The 18,247-nt window shown below is 48.9% G+C and overlaps 1 pseudogene; it reads right to left on the reverse strand.

The window, feature by feature from the left end:
* Positions 1 to 12,487: 12,487 nt before the first annotated feature.
* On the reverse strand, positions 12,488 to 14,742 carry LOC140387450 (UDP-glucuronosyltransferase 2A1 pseudogene; annotated as a pseudogene).
* Between the last annotated feature and the right edge of the window lie 3,505 nt (positions 14,743 to 18,247).

Here is an 18,247-nt window from a genome sequence, read left to right on the forward strand (position 1 = left end):
ATTGCCACCCCTCTGTTCTTTGCATCCAACCCCGAATGGAATACCTTTCCTACCCATCCCTTTCGTAACCTGACCTGGTCTGCCACCTTCAAATGTGTCTCCTGAAGCATGACCACATCTGCCTTCAGTCCCTTTAAGTGCGCGAACACTCGGGTCCTCTTAACCGGCACATTCAGGCCCCTCACATTCCAAGTTATCAGCCGGATTAGGGGGCTCCCCCCCCCCCCCCCCCCCCTCCCCCCCCCTGCTGACTAGCCATCTCCTTTTCTGGGCCAGTACCGTGCCCGCGCCTCCCACACCCTCCAGTCCCCCAGGCTGGGGACTCCCGTCCCGACCACCTCTTCTGTTTCCAGTTCCCCATCAGCTAATGCAGCAGCAACCCAATATCCCCCCCCCCCTCCACCCCCCTCCCCCGCTAGACCCATGTCTAGCTCTTTTGCTCCCCCATAACACTCCCGTAAGTCAGCTGACTCCTGCTGACCCCGGTCTCCCCCACCATCCCATTGACCCCCCCCGTGTGGGAATCCCCCCATCCCCTCCTCCCCAGCAGTCAGTGAGCGCTCCTCCACCCCCACCCCTCCGTCTTTCCCTAACGCGGGAAAAAGCCCGCGCTTTCCTAAGCTGGCCCCGCCCCCTCTGGCGCAGCTCCTTTTGCGGCCTTATCCCAATTCCCCATCCCCGGGCCTCCCCCCTCTCCAGCACCGACGCCCACATTCGCTCACAATCTCCCCATCAGATCTCTTCCCCCATCCCCATCCATCACCCAACCTGTGGAACATTCCCGGCGCATAGTTAAAACCCTGTATACATCCGACATCCCCCCTCAACCACAGACCCTCAGTTTGAGTCCAACTTTTCAGTTTGTATAAAGGTCCAAGCCTCCTCAGGCGTTTCAAAGTAGTGGTGTCGATCCTGAAACGTGACCCACAATCGCGCTGGCTGCAGCATTCCGAATCTCACACCCTTCCGATGGAGCACCGCTTTTGGCCTGGTTAAAAGCAGCTCTCTTCTTTGCCACCTCCGCGCTCCAGTCCTGGTAGATTCGGATCTCCGTATTCTCCCACCTGCTGCTCCGCTCCTTCTTGGCCCATCTCAAAACACACTCTCTATCCACGAGACGGTGAAACCTCACCACCACCGCCCGTGGCTGATTGGCCTTGGGTCTCCTCGCCAGGACCCGATGAGCCCCATCCAGCTCCAGGGGACTCGGAGAGGCCCCCGCTCCCATCAGCGAATTGAGCATCGTGCTCGCATGTGCTCCAGCATCGGCCCCCTCCACTCCTTCAGGGAGACCCAGAATCTGAAGATTCTTCCTCCTCGACCTGTTCTCCAGGTCCTCGAATCTTTCCGCCCACCTCCTGTGCAACGCCTCGTGCGCCTCCACCTTCACCGCCAGGCCCTAGATCTCATCCTCATTCTCTGTGGTTTTCTCCCGCACCGCCTGGATCGCCGCCCCTTGGGCCTTCTGGGTCTCCACTAACCCCTCGATTGCCATCAGCATTGGCGCCAGCACCTCTTTCTTCAGCTCCTCAAAGCAGCGCCTGAGAAACTCCTGCTGCTCCTGCACCCATGCCGCTTGATCTATGCCCGCCGCCATCTTGTTTTTTCTCCCTCGCACTTTTTGCTGCTCCAAAAACGCTTTTTTGACCGCTCCACCCCTGGTCCAGTCCATATACTATGGAGGGGGGACCTTGCTCACCTTCCCACACTGGAGGTTGTCGAAAAAATTGCCGTTGGGGCTCCTCAAGAGAGCCCAAAAGTCCGTTTTAGCGGGAGCCGCCGAATGTGCGGCTTAGCCCCGCATAGCCGCAACCGGAAGTCCATCTCAACCTTTCTTAACGATTCACAATCTGTGACTCCACATGTGTAATCGTTCACCTTCTGGGCAAAAGAATTTGTTTAACAATCATTAAAAATGATCACATTGTTAAAAGTGTACACATCACATAAATATGTGTGACAAATTTAATTGGCAGTTCCTGTAACTTCCTCAAAGTGGCATTCTCTGTCCGATTGCCGTTCTGGATGAATTTGCCCTCGCAGTAATTCCAAACCCTTCTGTTTCGCCCAACCTTCCTCACTAAGGCTGGGTGAGACAGGGACAGCGAAGCACACTTCTGGCTGCATCGGCCTGGAGTAACTGGGGCACAGGGAGGGAAGGAGCGCCCCCTTTTCACAGCGCTTGCTGCCAGCAAAGGAGATGTTTAAAGAGACAATTCAAAGGGAGCAGGTAGGTTTCCAGGGCAAGTGGTTCAGGCAATCAGGAGGCAAAGGACAGGGGGACAGTGGGAACAGACCAGAAAGGGGGGGTTGGGAGACCGGGAGGAGGAGCGAGATAGGATTCGGTGGGGGGTGGGATCGGGGGGAGAGGCGGGGCAGGGTGGACCAGAGGCGAGGGAGTGGGGCGGGTGGACCAGAGCTAAGGAGGTCGAATGGATAAGAGGGGTGGCTAGAGGAGAGGGGGGCAGAGAAAGGGAGGGCAGACCAGACTGGGGGGGATGTTCGGGAGTGGTGGGAAGGGGGTCAGGTCAGAGCAGACAGGTAGGATCGGAGATGGAGGGGGTCAGACTGGAGGATGGGTCGGACCAGGAAAGGTGGGTGGTAGGTTAGGGCCTGCGTGGGTTGGATCAGGTGGGGGAGTCGGGTCATTTGGGCCAGACCTGGGGAGTTGGGTCGAGCCGGCAGGGAGATGGCTGGTGGGATCGGGTCAGGTTAGCTGGTGGGTGGGGGATTGGGTCAGGCTGGTCGTGGTCATGGTCAGACGTGCGGGGGAGAAGGGGCCTTGGGGGTGTGGTCGTGTCAGGTTGGGGATGGTGTGGTCGGTCCCCTGGGGGGGCTGTGTGTGTGCGCAGGGTGTCCCATGTGAGTGAGGTTGGGTCTGGATGGACTCTCCAGCATATCATTGGGACACTCCCTATATAATCTTTATTGTCACAAGTAGGCTTAAATTAACACTGCAATGAAGTTACTGTGAAAATGTCCTCGTCGCTACGTGAATGTACCTGTTCAGGTACACTGAGGGAGGATTCAGAATGTCCAAATTACCTAGCAGCACGTCTTTTGGGACTTGGGGGAGGAAACGGGAGTTCCCGGAAGAAACCCATGCAGGCACAGGGAGAACGTGCAGACTCCGCATAGACAATAACTCAATCTGGGAATCGAAACTGAGACACTGGCACTGGGAAGCAACGGTGCCAACCACTGTGCTACCATGTCGCCTGTTATTCACATAATTATTCACATTATATTCCATCTGTCATATTGCCCACTCAATTAGCCTGTCAAAATCCCTTTGAAGCCTCTTTGTATCCTCCACACAACTCACATTACCACCTAGTTTTGTGTCATTGGAATATTTGGACCCCGTATCCAAATCATTTATAGAGACTGTCAACAGCAGTGGCCCAAAGCATGATCTGGTAACCAATAGTCACAGCCTGCCATCCTGAGAATGATCCGTACTCTCTGCTCTCTGTCTGATATCCAATTCTCAATGCATGCTACTGTAATATCCCAAATCCCATGTACTGTAATTTTGTTTGGGTTATCGAGAGTGAGATGCCTCTGTGGTGAGTTGGTAAGTAGAAGGCAAGTATCAAATAATGGGGGAGAGATTAGGAGAGGTGTTCACTTTGTTCCCACAGAGCTATAATTTTAACACCAGTGGTTTTGGTAACATCTGAGGATCCCATTAGACTCCAGTGGAGGCCATTCAGGGTAAAAGGACAGATATAGGATCAGATGGAATTTGTGCCCTTTCCCCACTGAGGGGGCGGAAGACCCCCTCGGCCCTCATTAATGAGCCCTATGGCGTTTATTACAGTGGGGCTGTGCAGTATTAAGTCGGTTAGTTGCTTGTACCCTCCCTCCATATTATTCAGCCCAGTTTCTCTGTCCACTTTCTGTGTTCTCTTTAATGTCTTTAAAACGTCTATCAAATATTTCTTCAAACATCTAAATTCCTGGGAATACAATGTTAGCTTGTGTAATAAAAGCAGAAAGTTGTGGAAAAGCACAGCAGGTTTGGCAACATTGTTAAAGAGAGGAGCAACATTTCAGCCCCAACTTGATTCTTCTTTCAAACCCATATCAGACTTGAAACATTCACTGTTTCTCTCTCTATCGATGCTGCCACAGTTTTTCCAGGACTTCTTGTTTTTATTTCCAAATTCCAGCATCTCGAGGTTTTTACCATTTAGAAAGTGCTCCGATCTATCCTTACTAGATCCAAAGTGAATGGCCTCACACTTGCCGACATTGAAATCCGTCAGCCAGTTTAATGTATGCATATATCTGTGTAATTTTTTATTTCCATTTACTCTTTTACAATGCCATCTATTTTTGTGCCATCAGCAGATATGGACATCGCTTTCTCTCCCTGCCATTTCAGTCATTAAGAAATACAGCAAAAGCCCTGATTCTTGTCTGCTGGTAACATCCTGCCAATTAGATACCTGCTCCTTTTCACTGCTATCTATCTCCTGCTGCTCAGCCAACTTCTGAACAAAGTCAATAATTTGCTTTCAATTCCATGAGTTGTAAACGTAGGCGGCACAGATGCACTGTGGGTAGCACTGTTGATTCACAGCGCCAGGGTCCAAGGTTTGATTATCGGCTTGGGTCACTGTCTACGCGGAGTTCTCCCTGTGTCGGTGTAGGTTTTGTCCGGAAGCTCCGGTTTCCTCCCACAAGTCCCGAAAGACTAGCTGGTAGGTAATTTGGACATTCTGAATTCTCCCTCTGTGTACACGAACAGGTGCCGGAGTGTGGCAACTTCATTGCAGTAAGACTATTTATGACATTAATGTAAGACTACTTATGACAATAAAGATTATTATTAACAATACAATCTTTTTTGAGCACCTTAAATAACATTCCTTGACACGCCACTGTCCACTATTTTCATTGTCTCCTCAACAAATCCAATCAGCTCTGTCAGTGTGATTTTGCCTTTAGAAATCTCTGCTGGTTCTCACTGATCAGCTGGAAGTTGGAAAGGTGTCTGTCACACTCTCTTTAATAAGGGACGTTAGTAGTTTACCAGTATACTTCCCGAGTATTATTTTCCGGTACCCTCTCTCATCTTTCTTATGCCATTTTAAATCTAAAAGAACGGTTTCTGAAACAAGAGAACTTTGGGAGGTTGTAGTTAGGATGTCTGCAGAATTTATGTGCAGAAGATAAAAACCTGGGTATGAATCTCACCCCAGTCTGTCTATTCACTTTAGGGCTGAAATATTACTTTTAACTTGTAGCTTATAATTTGTCTTGTCATGAGATTGTAATCATCCACTTACTAATGAGGACAAACCAAGCGCTGTAGTAAACCTTGTATTCTGCAGTCGGTGAGATATGAACGAATGTAAGTGCATTGTACTTTAATCCATCAGGCAGGCCAAAGTCTAAGTACGTTTCTGATTGTGTAATATTCTGTTTAATAATTGTGTAAATTGTCAAGTGACCTGTTACTCATGTTTTGCGATGATGTTTCTTTTGGCATGGAAAGCATATAATTCAAGTGGTCCTTTTCCCCTGAGTCCTCACTGCCTTTATAATTAAGTAAGAAGTCTTACAACACCAGGCCCCGAATGTCATCCAAGCACAATGCAACACCATCCGCGCTCTCAAGACCAACCGCAACATCGTCATCAAACCAGCAGACAAAGGAGGGGCCACCGTCATACTGAACAGAACGGACTACTGCAAAGAAGTGTACTGACAACTCAATAACCAGGAACACTACAGACAGTTACCTGCAGATCCGACCAAGGAACACATCCTCCAACTCAACAGACTGATTAAGACCTTGGATCCAGACCTTCAGAGCACCCTATGTGCTCTCATCCCACGTGATCCCCGCATTGGAGAGCTCTACTGCCTCGCGAAAATACACAAGGCCAACACACCAGGCCGTCCTATTGTTTCAGGCAATTGGACCCTGTGTGAGAACCTCTCTGGCTACATCAAGGACATCTTGAAACCCATCATACAAGGTACGCCTAGCTTCTGTCGCGACACGACGGACTTCCTACAGAAACTCAGCACCCATGAACCAGTTGAACCAGGAACATTCCTCGTCACAATAGACGTCTCGGCACTCTACACCAGCATCCCCCATGACGACGACATTGCTGCCACAGCCTCAGTACTCAACACCGACAACTGCCAATCTCAAGACGCAATTCTTCAACTCATCTGCTTCATTCTGGATCACAACGTCTTCACCTTCGACAAGAAGTTCTTCATCCAGACGCATGGAACAGCCATGGGGATCAAATTCGCACCTCAATATGCCAACATCTTCATGCACAAGTTTGAACAAGACCTCCTCACCACACAGGACCTTCAACCAACGTTATACACCAGATAATCCGATGACATTTTTTTCCTTTGGACCCACGGCGAAGAATCACTGAAACGACTACACGATGACATCAATAAGTTCCATCCCACCATCAGACTTACCATGGACTACTCTCCAAAATCAGTTGCATTCTTGGACACACTCATCTCCATCAAGGACGGTCACCTCAGCACTTCGCTTTACCGCAAGCCCACGGATAACCTCACGATGCTCCACTTCTCCAGCTTCCACCCTAAACACATTAAAGAAGCCATCCCCTATGGACAAGCCCTCCATATACACAAGATCTGCTCAGACGAGGAGGAGCGTAAAAGACATCTACAGAGACTGAAACATGCCCTTTGTACGAACAGGATATGGCGCTTGACTCATCGATCGGCAGTTCCAATGCGCCACAGCAAAAAATCGCACTGACCTCCTCAGAAGACAAACACAGGACACAATCGACAGAATACCCTTCGTCGTCCAGTGCTTTCCCGGAGCGGAGAAACTACGACATCTTCTTCGCAGCCTTCAATATGTCATCAATGAAGATGAACATCTTGCCAAGGTCATCCCCACACCCCCACTACTTGCCTTCAAACAGCCGTGCAACCTTAAACAAACCATTGTTTGCAGCAAACTACCCTGCCTTCAGAACAGCGACCATGGTACCACACAACCCTGCCATGGCAATCTCTGCAAGACGTGCCAGATCATCGACATGGATTACACGTGAGAACACCACCCACCAGGTACACGGTACATTTTTAGGACTTTAATCTGGTGTTGTAAGACTTCTTACTGTGCTCACCCCAGTCCAACGCCGGCATTGCCACATCATTTAGAATTAACCCATGGATTCTGAATTCCTGAATGGTCCATTTTCATTGGAAGTGCAATGCAGATTAGTAGTGCAAGGGCAAACTCTTTAATAATAATAATCTTCATTGTCACAAGTAGGCCTACATTAACACTGCAATTAAGTTACTGTGAAAAGCCCCCAGTTGCCAAATTCCGACGCCTGTTCGGGTACACAGAGGGAGAATTCAGAATGTCCAATTCACCTAACAAGCTCGTCTTTCGGGACTTGTGGGAGGAAACCGGAGCAGCCGGAGGAAACCTACGCAGATACAGGGAGAACGTGCAGACTTTGCACAACAGTGATCCAAGCCGGGAATCAAACCCGGTCCCTGGTGCTGTGAAGCAACAGTGCTAACCACTGTGTTGCCGAGCATCGTTCCTTCACTGTCAGGTCAAAATCCTGGAACTCCCTCCCTAACAGCACTGTGGGTGTTCCTACAACAAATGGATTGTAGCGGATCAAGAAGGCAGCTCACCACCACCTTCTGAAAGGAATTAAGAATAGACAATAAAACCACTGACACCCACTTCCCTTGAACGAATAAAAAAAATCCTGAATCATTTAGCCTTTCAAAACACTAACGTAAGTATCCTTTGAACAAATTATTTGAAATGTTTCAAGGTGGCTCCACTGTTGAGCAGCTCCACCTTTTCTTTTTTTTCTCCCAGTTTCCTTCTGTCCATTTTTAAAATTCTCCTGGCTCTATCTCATTCCAATTTCAAGCTTCAAGTCACAAGTTACCTGTGCTCAGTGTCCAGCTGCCAATTATGCTGCAGCCGCCAATCATGAGTTCATATTCCTGGACCTCTGCCGTTAAGCCCATGCTATTCCACTGGACGACTAAGATTGAGCTGTGGTGGCGATGCACTTCCTCACGTTTTTGCCGAGTCTACTACCAAAACCCCACCATTGCAGTTATCTGCTCAGCTATTTGGAATCTATATGAGTGACTTTATATGAGGGAAGTGAGTACATTTCAGCCACATCAGCTGACAATACAAAGATAGTTCAGGAAACAAGTTCTAATAGGACACAAAGCCTTTGCAAAGGGGTGGAAATATGGCCAATGAGTGAGCACAAATTTGGCAGATGGAGTATAATGTGGGACCATGTGAGTAATCCACTTGGGTAAGAAGAATGGAAAGTCAAAATATCATTGAGGTGGAGAGAGGGTACAGAATCCAGGGGTAAAATCTGGGGCAGGATTCTCTGAGCCGAAATCGCGATCGGCGCGGGGCGGAGAATGGGCATTGACGCCGAAATCCGGTGTGACACCGCTCCCGCGATTCTCCAGTCCCCGGAGAATCACCGTGAATTGTGAGCACGGGGCCTACGCGGCGCGGGTAGGGGGCCATTGACAGAGGCCCCCGCAGCGATTCTGTGAGGACAACTGGCCGTGTTCCCGATGGCATGGTTCTAACCACGTTTTGCCTGTCGGGAACGGCCGCCCTGGTGGGGACGGGGGGATCCTTCACCGTGGGGGGAGGGGGGGGGGTCTCACAGATGGCCAGGGGGGTGATCGGGCGGCACTGATCCGTGGGCGCGCATGATCTCGGGGGGACCTACATTTTTGGTGCCACTCCGCGGTCTGAGTGCCGTGCGCATGTGCGGACTCCTGACCAGAAGTGCAGGGCCCTATATCCACAACCAGAGTTGCGAGAAGCACTCCGGGGGCCTGCTAGCCCCCTGCAAATTGGAGAATCATTCTGGACTTTCTTAAGGAAAGTCCCGAGTAAACACCAGTGTTTTGACGCTGGCGTGGGGACGGAGTCCCATTATTGGAGAATCCCGAGCCAGATGTGCGGTTGTCCTCATAAATGAAACATACAGGACAGGATTTTTTATTTTTATTCAGAATCCCGGGGCTGGATTTTCTGCAGCCCCGTGCCTAAATTGCATTTGGCACGGGGATGGAGAGCCCAATTTCACGGTGAAATTGGGCACGCCGCCAGTCTGGCGATTCTCCGGGACCTGATCGGCATATTCGCCGAGTACTCCGCACGGCTGGGGGGCCATTGCCAGCCAGAGGCCCGCCCAGCGATCCCCCGCACCTGACCGGCCGAGTTCCCGACGGTGTGGTTCTAACCACCTATCGCCGTTCGGGAAGCACACATGGCGGCTGTGGACTCAGTCCGCGACAGCCCTGGTGGGGGGGCGGGGGATTGTACACCGGGGGGGGGGGGGGGCCACCCTATAGTCGGCCAGGTGACAGATCGGGGCGGTCGGATCTTCGGGCGCGCAGCCGATCAGGGGAGGAGCCTACATTCTTCATCTGCCTCCGCGATCCGAGTCCGTCATGGCACTCGGCGCGCCCGCTGGAGGCAGCCACCATGCGCATGCGCAGACTCAAAACCGGAAGTGCGGGGGCCCGTATCCGCAGCTAAAGCTGCGTGAACTACTCTGGCTCCCTGCTAGCCCCTTGCAGGTCAGGAAATCAGCTCATCTTTTTCCAAGGAATCTTGAGGGTAAAACGTCAGCCTTTTTACGCCGGCGTGGGTATATAGTCCCATTTTGGGAGTATTCAACCCCGATGTCCAGAATTGGGATCAAATTCAGGTTTCTACTTTGTACGGGAAGAGTTCCCAATCATGTTTGTGACTTGTTTGGTCAATTGTTGGCCAAAAGACATATTTGCCATCCAATTAAGGTTGGCAGGCAGGCTCCCGAGGGCCAATAGGAGTCTTGTCATTGTTTCAGCCTTAACTGAACCTTAGTTAAGCTTGAAGCTTTCCCCTCAGCCTCTCTTGGCATTGTCCGAAAGGCACGACGAGGTTTACATCTCTGCCCCTGAGTTCCAGGTTCAACCATGAAAGGCAAACATCCTCTCATCATTGACCTCAGAAACTTGGCTCATGTGTGATGTCCCAGGCCTTCTTAAGGAAGCCTTGACACCGGCTATGCCTTCTACCATTTGCCCAATCCAGAGTGGGATGGGGCCGATGTGGCCCTTATCACAAAGATCCACCTTGATTTGACCTGATACTCCTCTGGCACCTCCTGCTCCTCTGCTCTTGATCCCACCTTCTCCAGCCCCTCATCTCACCGATAAACTTGATGTTCTCTTCCGCCCAATGACTGACCATGGCAAATTGTTCACACAGGTGACTTCACTACTTTCCTCCCTGAGCCTCTTGCACTGTGACTTCTAGAACTATAGAATTTCTGCGGTGCAGAATGAGGTCATTCATCGTGCCTTCACCGACCTACTGAAAGACCACCCTACCTAAGCCCCCCACCATCCCTCCCCCTACAATATCCCCATAACTCTGTCTAACCGACGCATCCTTGGAAGCTAAGGGGCAATTTAGCATGGCCAACCCACTTAACTGGCACATCTTTGGACTATGGGAGGAAACTGCAGCACCCAGAGGAATCCCCCACAGATACAGGGAGAAAGTGCAGACACCACACAGTCACCCAAGGCCAGAATTGAACACAGGTCTCTGGCGGCGTGAGGCTGCAGTGTTAACTACGGTGCCAACTTGCCACCCATCCTCAATCTTCGCATCCTCAATGATTTCAGCCTTCATCTGGGGCTGGTTTAGCAACCTGGGGCTGGTTTAGCACACTGGGCTAAATCGCTGGCTATTAAAGCAGACCAAGGCAGACCAGCAGCACGGTTCAATTCCCATACCAGCCTCCCCAAACAGGCGCCGGAATGTGGCGACGAGGGGCTTTTCACAGTAACTTCATTTGAAGCCAACTTGTGACAATAAGCGATTTTCATTTCCTTTTTTCATCTCAACTCATCATGCCCTCCATCCTTCGAGATGACTGTCCTCCTTTCCTCCCTTAATCTCTCCTTCCATACAATCTCCTTTAACCCTTGTGCGTATCCATTCTCTTGACCTTGTCATGCTTTGAGTCAATCAGAGTTGAGACCATTCCTGATCACTTCCTTGCATTGCTCTCCACTCATTATCCAACTTCCTTCTCCAAATACCATTTCTTTCTCTGCCCATCCCTGAAAAATAGGCCGGGATTCTACGAGCCTCCGTGCTGAATTGGTGCTCGGCGCCAGAGCGGAGAATGGGGCCTCAGACCCGAGATCGGTCCGACCCTGGGACGCGATTCTCCGGGGACCGGAGAATCGGCGGCAGTCGCGCGCGGTCGACGCAGCGCCGGTCGGGGGCCATTGAAAGAGGCCCCCGCGGCAATTCTCCGCGGTCAACCAGCCAAGTTCCCGCCGGCGCGGTTCACGTAAGGTTCCACTCAGCGGGAGCTCGGCTTCGCGGCCGCAGTGGCGTCCTGGTGGGGGAGGGGGATCAGTCACCAGTGGGAACCTCCACCACGGCCAGGCCCATGATCGGGGGCCACCAATCGGCGGGGGCGCGCCATCTTGTGCGTACAGCTGCTGGAGCAGCGTGGAGCACTCCGGTGGGCCACGGAATCGCTGGGCCAAGAGGCCCGTAGACGCCGGCGTGAAACACTCCGGTGTTTACGCCGCCGTCAACACTTAGCCCCTTTTTTGGATAATCCTGGCCCCCAATCTCATCTAATTGCTTGGCCCTTGACCCTCTGTTCACCAATCTGCTCAGCCTCACATTCACTTTTGATACCCTTATTCCCACTGTTCCCTCACCTTGGTCATTCTGTGGTACCCAGAATTGGTCACAATATTCCAGTTGGGGTTGAACCATTGTTTAATAAAAGTTCACCATAACTTCCGTTTTTTCATTTGTTCATGGAATGTTGCCATCGCTGGCTGGGCCAGCATTTATTGCCTATCCCTGAGGGCATTTAAGGGTCAACCACATTGATGAGGATATGGAGTCACATGTAGGCCTGACCAGGTAAGGTTGACAGATTCCCTTCCCGAAAGGCTATGAGTAAACCAGGTGGGTTTTTACGACAATATACAATGGTTTCATGGTCATTATTAGACTTCTAATTCCGGGTTTATTTTTTTTATTGAATTCAAAATGCACCATGCACCATGGCAGGATTAGAACCTAGGTCCCCAGAGCATGGCTCTTCGTCTTTGGATTACTAGTCCAGCAACAATACCACTGCACCACTGCCTCTCCTATTCTTTCTCAACCCGACCTGCACGTTCAAGGATTACAAATCCCCCCCCCCCCCCGATTCCTCTGCTTCTGCCACCTACTCTGGAATTGTAACCTTCATTTTATATTGCCTCTTTTATACCTCCCAACAAAATGCTTACTGGAACTGCCTGAATCAATTGGTCCAAATTACACTAACAACTCCCTGTTACGATCCATGTGTGAAAAAGCTAGCTTCTACATGGCAAAATCATCAAAAGGCAGACAGACAAATCATGCAGTAACATTTCTTTATTAATATCTGTGACTATATAAGTAACAGTATTTTACAATCAGATAGTAAGGGTATTCCGTTCGTGAGCAATGAGGGGATAACACCCAAGATGAATATCAAATGATCCTGGCAGCAGCTGAGGAAATGTTTCCTGGCTATGGCATGGCTCACTAACTCACCAAAACCAATGGGACATTTGGTAAAGAAACCAAACACGTTGACAAACCCACGGTGAGCTGTGGTGGAAATCGTTGGCAATTCGAGAGCGGGGGTTAAAATCATTGTGGGGGAAGAGGGGGTCTGTCAGTGAATCCCAGAAATTTCACATTCTTACATTATATTCTTGGCCACACGTGAATTGATGTGATGATTAGCTTTGAATAATACCTCAGAAAAAACATGTTGTTCTTTCATTTAAAATTGTATGTAAGTACAGCATTTCCATGTCAATAACTGTACAAAGGACTACTATTGACTGACATACTGATATCCTTTGATATTTTGTTTGTTAAAATTCATGATAGAGTATCTAGAAAAGGCATTCCATGTATTTCCTGACTGCATTAAACTCTCACTGTATAATTGGAGGAACTCAAAGAGGCGCTCCCAATTCGAAATAGTCAATCTTACTGAATCTTTTGTTTCTTCTTCCGAATGATGCTAGAAAGTCTCTTCAACAATAGAACTGTCAGCACTGTAACCATGAGGACCAGAGACAGCAGGAAAATCATCACATCCACACAATAGTAAACATACCAGGGGAGCCGGTAAGATTCTGAGCGTAAATGTGCTGCACCTTTGTGTCGAGCAACATACTCAATCCAGAAAATGGCTCTCTCCATTGGAGACTCTGGTTGATCCCTGTGGAGAGCAGAGAGTTTCTGCATGTTATCCCGATAGGATGTGTTGTTTATGACTTTGTGAAGTGCCTGCAATAAATCTGATGACTGCATGGCTGCGACATTAATGACTTTGGCTGCCCCCCGGGTTTCAAGTCTAAGCATATTGTCAAACTGGTCAAAAAGCAGAGGGATGCCAACTACTGGCACTCCATGATAGATGGCTTCATAAACTCCATTGGTGCCACCATGGGAAATGAAAGCTTGTGTCTTGGGGTGCCCTAGAAGGTCATTCTGAGGGATCCATTTTGCCAGTAGCGTATTATTTCCTATGTTGGGAGGGATCTTTCCATCGTGTCTCCAAATAACTTTCTGAGGTACTTGGGCAAAGGCCTCTGCTATTTTCATTGTAATTTGCATTGGCAAAGAGCTGATAATGGTCCCCAGAGACATCACAATAATCCCATGTTCCCCTGAGGATTGGACAAACTCTTCAAACTCTGGTGCTAGAGGTTTGGATGGTTTACACTGGAATCCCCCAATGTAAACAATGTTTGGCATGGTGGGTCTCGGGAATTCAAATATAAAATCAACTCTCATCAGCCACACATCTGCTCTCAGGAGAATCGTCTCGATGTCTGTGTCTGGGCCTAGATACTGATGGCAGAGTTCATTGTAAATGGGCTGAACAATAAATCTTGAAGCAGATAGTTGAAAAAGATTTAAGATGACCCTAAAGTGTTCTTTGTAGAAAACTCATTTTGTCTGTAAATTGAGATGCGATGATTGGGATATAGGAAGGTGGGGATGGGGCAGAGAGGGAATGAGCTTCCCCACTGATGAACCATCGAACATTATATACCAAAGGGAGTTTTAAATAATAAGCAAGAATTGGACCTGTACCAAAAGCAGGATCAGTAAGTAGCATGTCAAATTTTGCATATTCAAGTTGCCTCAACACTCCTTCGGTATTGAAAATTGCAATGGTGAGCTCTCTAGCACAAGCATGGTATGAATACAAAGCAGACCATAGCTCATATTGTAGCTGAACGAAGGCCCATGGCATCAGACCATTGTTTAAGACTGCCAATGTGTTTTGTAGATATCTTTGTATTACTTTTTCAGTTTCATTCTTGCCAAGGCATTTTTGCGTTTGAACCACAATGGATAAATAGAGATCAGACCTCTCTTTGGTGTACCAAGCTGTTGAGGAATGAACCACAGTGATATTGTGTCCATGAAGTTTCAGTTCTTCTATTAGAATTCTCATATTGATCCAGTGACTTCCACCAACAGGAACAACCAATATATTAGCCCCCTCGGAAGACAGGGTGATGATGGTAAGAATACAAGCAGCCAGTAATTTAGTTCTCCATCCAGAAGACTCCATACTCAGAAGGACAGATATCCAATTCCTATTGGAGAATCGAATGTAAGTATCAGTGACACGGGAACACATTGGAATTAATGTGACATTCCTGTTGTTTCCATTCCTTTAATACCAGAACAGTGTTTTGCTTAAACAAAATCAGGCTTGAGGCCCGGACAGCTTTCGCATGTGGAATGAACATTTTTCATACCATGTTGGTAAATTGTGTTGGAGTTACAGCTTGTGACAAGAGTTTATCAAGTTTCTTCAACAGCACCAACAATTTATACTTAAATCGCACCTACAACCTAATAATACGCCCCAAAGTGCTTCACAGGAGCATCATAAAGCAACATTTGACACCGAGTCATATTAGATGATTTTAGAGCACGTGGCCAAAAGCTTAAAAACATTGATTTTAAGGAGTGTCTTAAAGGGGGAAAAAGGAGGTCGAGTGGACGGTTGTTGAGGGAAAGAATTCCACAGTTTAGGACCTGGCCAGCAATGACGCAGTAATTAAAATTGGGGATAGTCAAGACCAGAATTAGCAGATATTTGAAAAGGTTGTTTAACCGGAGGAGATCACAGAGAAAGGGAGGAGCTTGAAAATAAGGACGAGAATTTCAAAACCACGGCATTGCTTGTCCGGGAGCCTTTGAGTACCGGGGTGGAGGGGTGAATGGGATTGGGTGAGAGTAAGAACAGGGGTGGCTGAGTTTTGTGTGACTTCAAATTTACAGACAGTAGAAGATGGGAGGCTGACCAAAGGTGCGTCGGAAGAATCAAGTCCACAACAAAGGCATGGACGAGGGTTTCAGCGGCAGATGAGGTGAGGCAGGGGCGGAGTCAGGCAAAGTTACAGAGGCTTTCTGAATAATGGCATGGGTGTGTGGTCGGATGCTGGTTTCAAGGTGATATATGACACCAAAGATGTGGACAGTCTTGGCCAGCCTGAGACAGATGTGAGGGAGGGAGCACCGAGTCGGTGGCTGTGGAATGGAATTTGTAGCCGGGGCTTTAGTCTTCCGAATATTTAATGGTTGAAATTTCAGCACAGCTCACTGGATGTCGGTCAAGCAGTCTGACTGTGGTCTGACTGTGGAGGGGATGGTGACTGTGGAGGGTTTGGGAAAGGCTGTGGTGAAGTACAGCTGGGTGTTGTCAGCATGTCAGTGTGTGAAAGTAATGCTGTGCTTTCAGATGATGTTGCCAAGGGGGAGTGTATAGGTGGGAAGCGGGAAGGGGGTCAAGGATAGTTCCTTGGGGGACACCAGGGATAACAGCATGGGAGCAGGAACAGAAGCCATTACAAGTAAGACTCTTGCCAAAGTTAGATAGATAAGAACGGAAACAGGCAGGTCCAGCCTCACCCAGCTGGACAAGTGTGGGGAGGCTCTGGAGGAGGATGGTGAGACCAACCGTTGGGAAGGACAAGGAAGGACTAACGTCCCCCTCACCGTCTTTTTTAAAAATATTTTTATATCTGGTGAAGAGAAATGTTTGAAGAATATGACAAAAAATATCTTTTTAATGTTGCAGTTTTTCCCAGGGTTGCACACAGCGGCGGTGTCCGAGAGATTGGCATTCAATTCCTGGAGACTCCAGGTCATTCTTAGAAAATGAGACGCACAAGTTATTCACTTACTTCGTAAAACATATTATTCAACCAGCGGGTGGGGGTTTCACGACTCGGGTTGCATAGCAGTTAACAACTGCATCACCATGTCGCACCCTTACATTCAAAATTGCTCCATTCTCATGATGCACAAAGCAATTAAGTAGTTCTCCAGGAAAAGAGGACAGTCTGTAGGAGCAGAAAGACTGAATTAGAGGAGGAATGGCCAAGGCTGGGTGGGAACTAACTGTTGGGGGATTAGCTGTGTGAGTAACTGCAGTAAGCTTCAGAGAGTAGCATCCCCGTATTTCTGATCAGGAATAAATATAAGCTTTCAGACTTCTGGGCTGCTCTTTGTGCCATTACTACCCCCTTCAGTCCTGTACATTTTAGTTACCCAGTTTAGTCTTCCAGCTGTCGCTGACCTTCCGTTGTTCATCAAATCCCTACTGTGCAGAAAGAAGGAGGCAATTCGGGCCCATAGAGCCTGCACGACCTTTTGAAAGAGCACTCCACCCAGCTCACTCCCCCACCCTAGCCCCGCAATCACACAAAACCTTTTGGACGCCAAGGGACAATGTGCGTATGGCCAATCCACCTCACCTGCACATCTCTGGACTGTGGGAGGAAACCGGAGCACCCAGAGGAAACCCAGACAGACACGGGAGAACATGCAGACTCCACACAGACAGTCACCCGAGGTCGGAATCGAACCCGGTCCCTGGAGCTGTGAGGCAGCAGTGTTAACCACTGTGCCACCACACCTTTCCATTTTCACTTGCTTATAACCGGTGCATGGTGACTCTGCGAGCTCTCTCAACCAGACCTTTTTCTTTTATATCTTATCACCGTTCTGACCTGAAGCTCTTTCCCACCTCATCATGCATTGCTTTGTTTGGCCCTTGTTTTGCACTGTAACCAATCACTATTTGTTGATGTACCATTTGCCAAAGTCATCTGTTGATTATTCTTTTGCCTACAATGTATGTGCTGTGTACGTTCCCTTGGCCGCAGAAAAATACTTTTCACTGTTCCTCGGTACACGTGAAATAAATATCAATCAATCAATAGAACTTTTCCATTTTCTCCCAGTCCCAATGAAAGACCACTGACCTGAAACAGACCATAGCTTCCGGGTTCGCCAGGGTAGGATTTGGGGGGTACCCCAATTATGCTCTGGGGAGTTCCAAGGTAAGGGTTTACTCGGCAATTGCCCAGAAGGGATAACTTACCCGGGACAATTGCGGTGGGCTGAGAACCATCCGACAAAGTGACTCAAATCGCTCACTCGGATGTTTTGCCAGTTTTACGCTCATAGTTACTCTGAAAGAGTTAGAAAGAAATAAAGTATCTCTAACTTCAGAGTAGCTATTTTAACCACCCACAGGACACCCCCCACACAGGACACCTTGCACAGGACCCCCCCCCCCCCCCCACACTCCCGACCTTCAAGGGAACCCCTCAAACCACCCCCCCACTGCCAAACTCCCAGAGGACTCCCCACACCCACCCCACCAACCAAGCCCCTCCCCAGCCAAACTCTCCCACCACTGGTGAGTGCCACTCTGAGGACGATACGGGATTAAATGTTGTCTCTCCCTCCAGCTTCAGATTTCAGTACTTTGCTTCTGTCCTAATTATAAATATATTGGGCAATCACTGTTGGCAAGTGCTGAAATATGCAGTAAAGACGACTGGTTAACTATTAACTAATTCCTAACTCCCACTTGCCCCCACCTTCTACACACACATACACTAACAAACACACACACAAGACAGACAAACACAGAGGGGTGGAAAGGGATAAAGTCATAAGTGAAACAAGTCTTTGTTTCAGATGATGGTTTTGGCACACTTTCATAACATTTGGACATAAGATAAAGTATTAATGGTGCCATTAGGGATGATGAGTGTTGGGACTTCCAGTGGTGGAAGT

This window comes from Scyliorhinus torazame, chromosome 12 (genome assembly GCF_047496885.1).
Source record: "Scyliorhinus torazame isolate Kashiwa2021f chromosome 12, sScyTor2.1, whole genome shotgun sequence".
Lineage (NCBI taxonomy): Eukaryota > Metazoa > Chordata > Chondrichthyes > Carcharhiniformes > Scyliorhinidae > Scyliorhinus > Scyliorhinus torazame.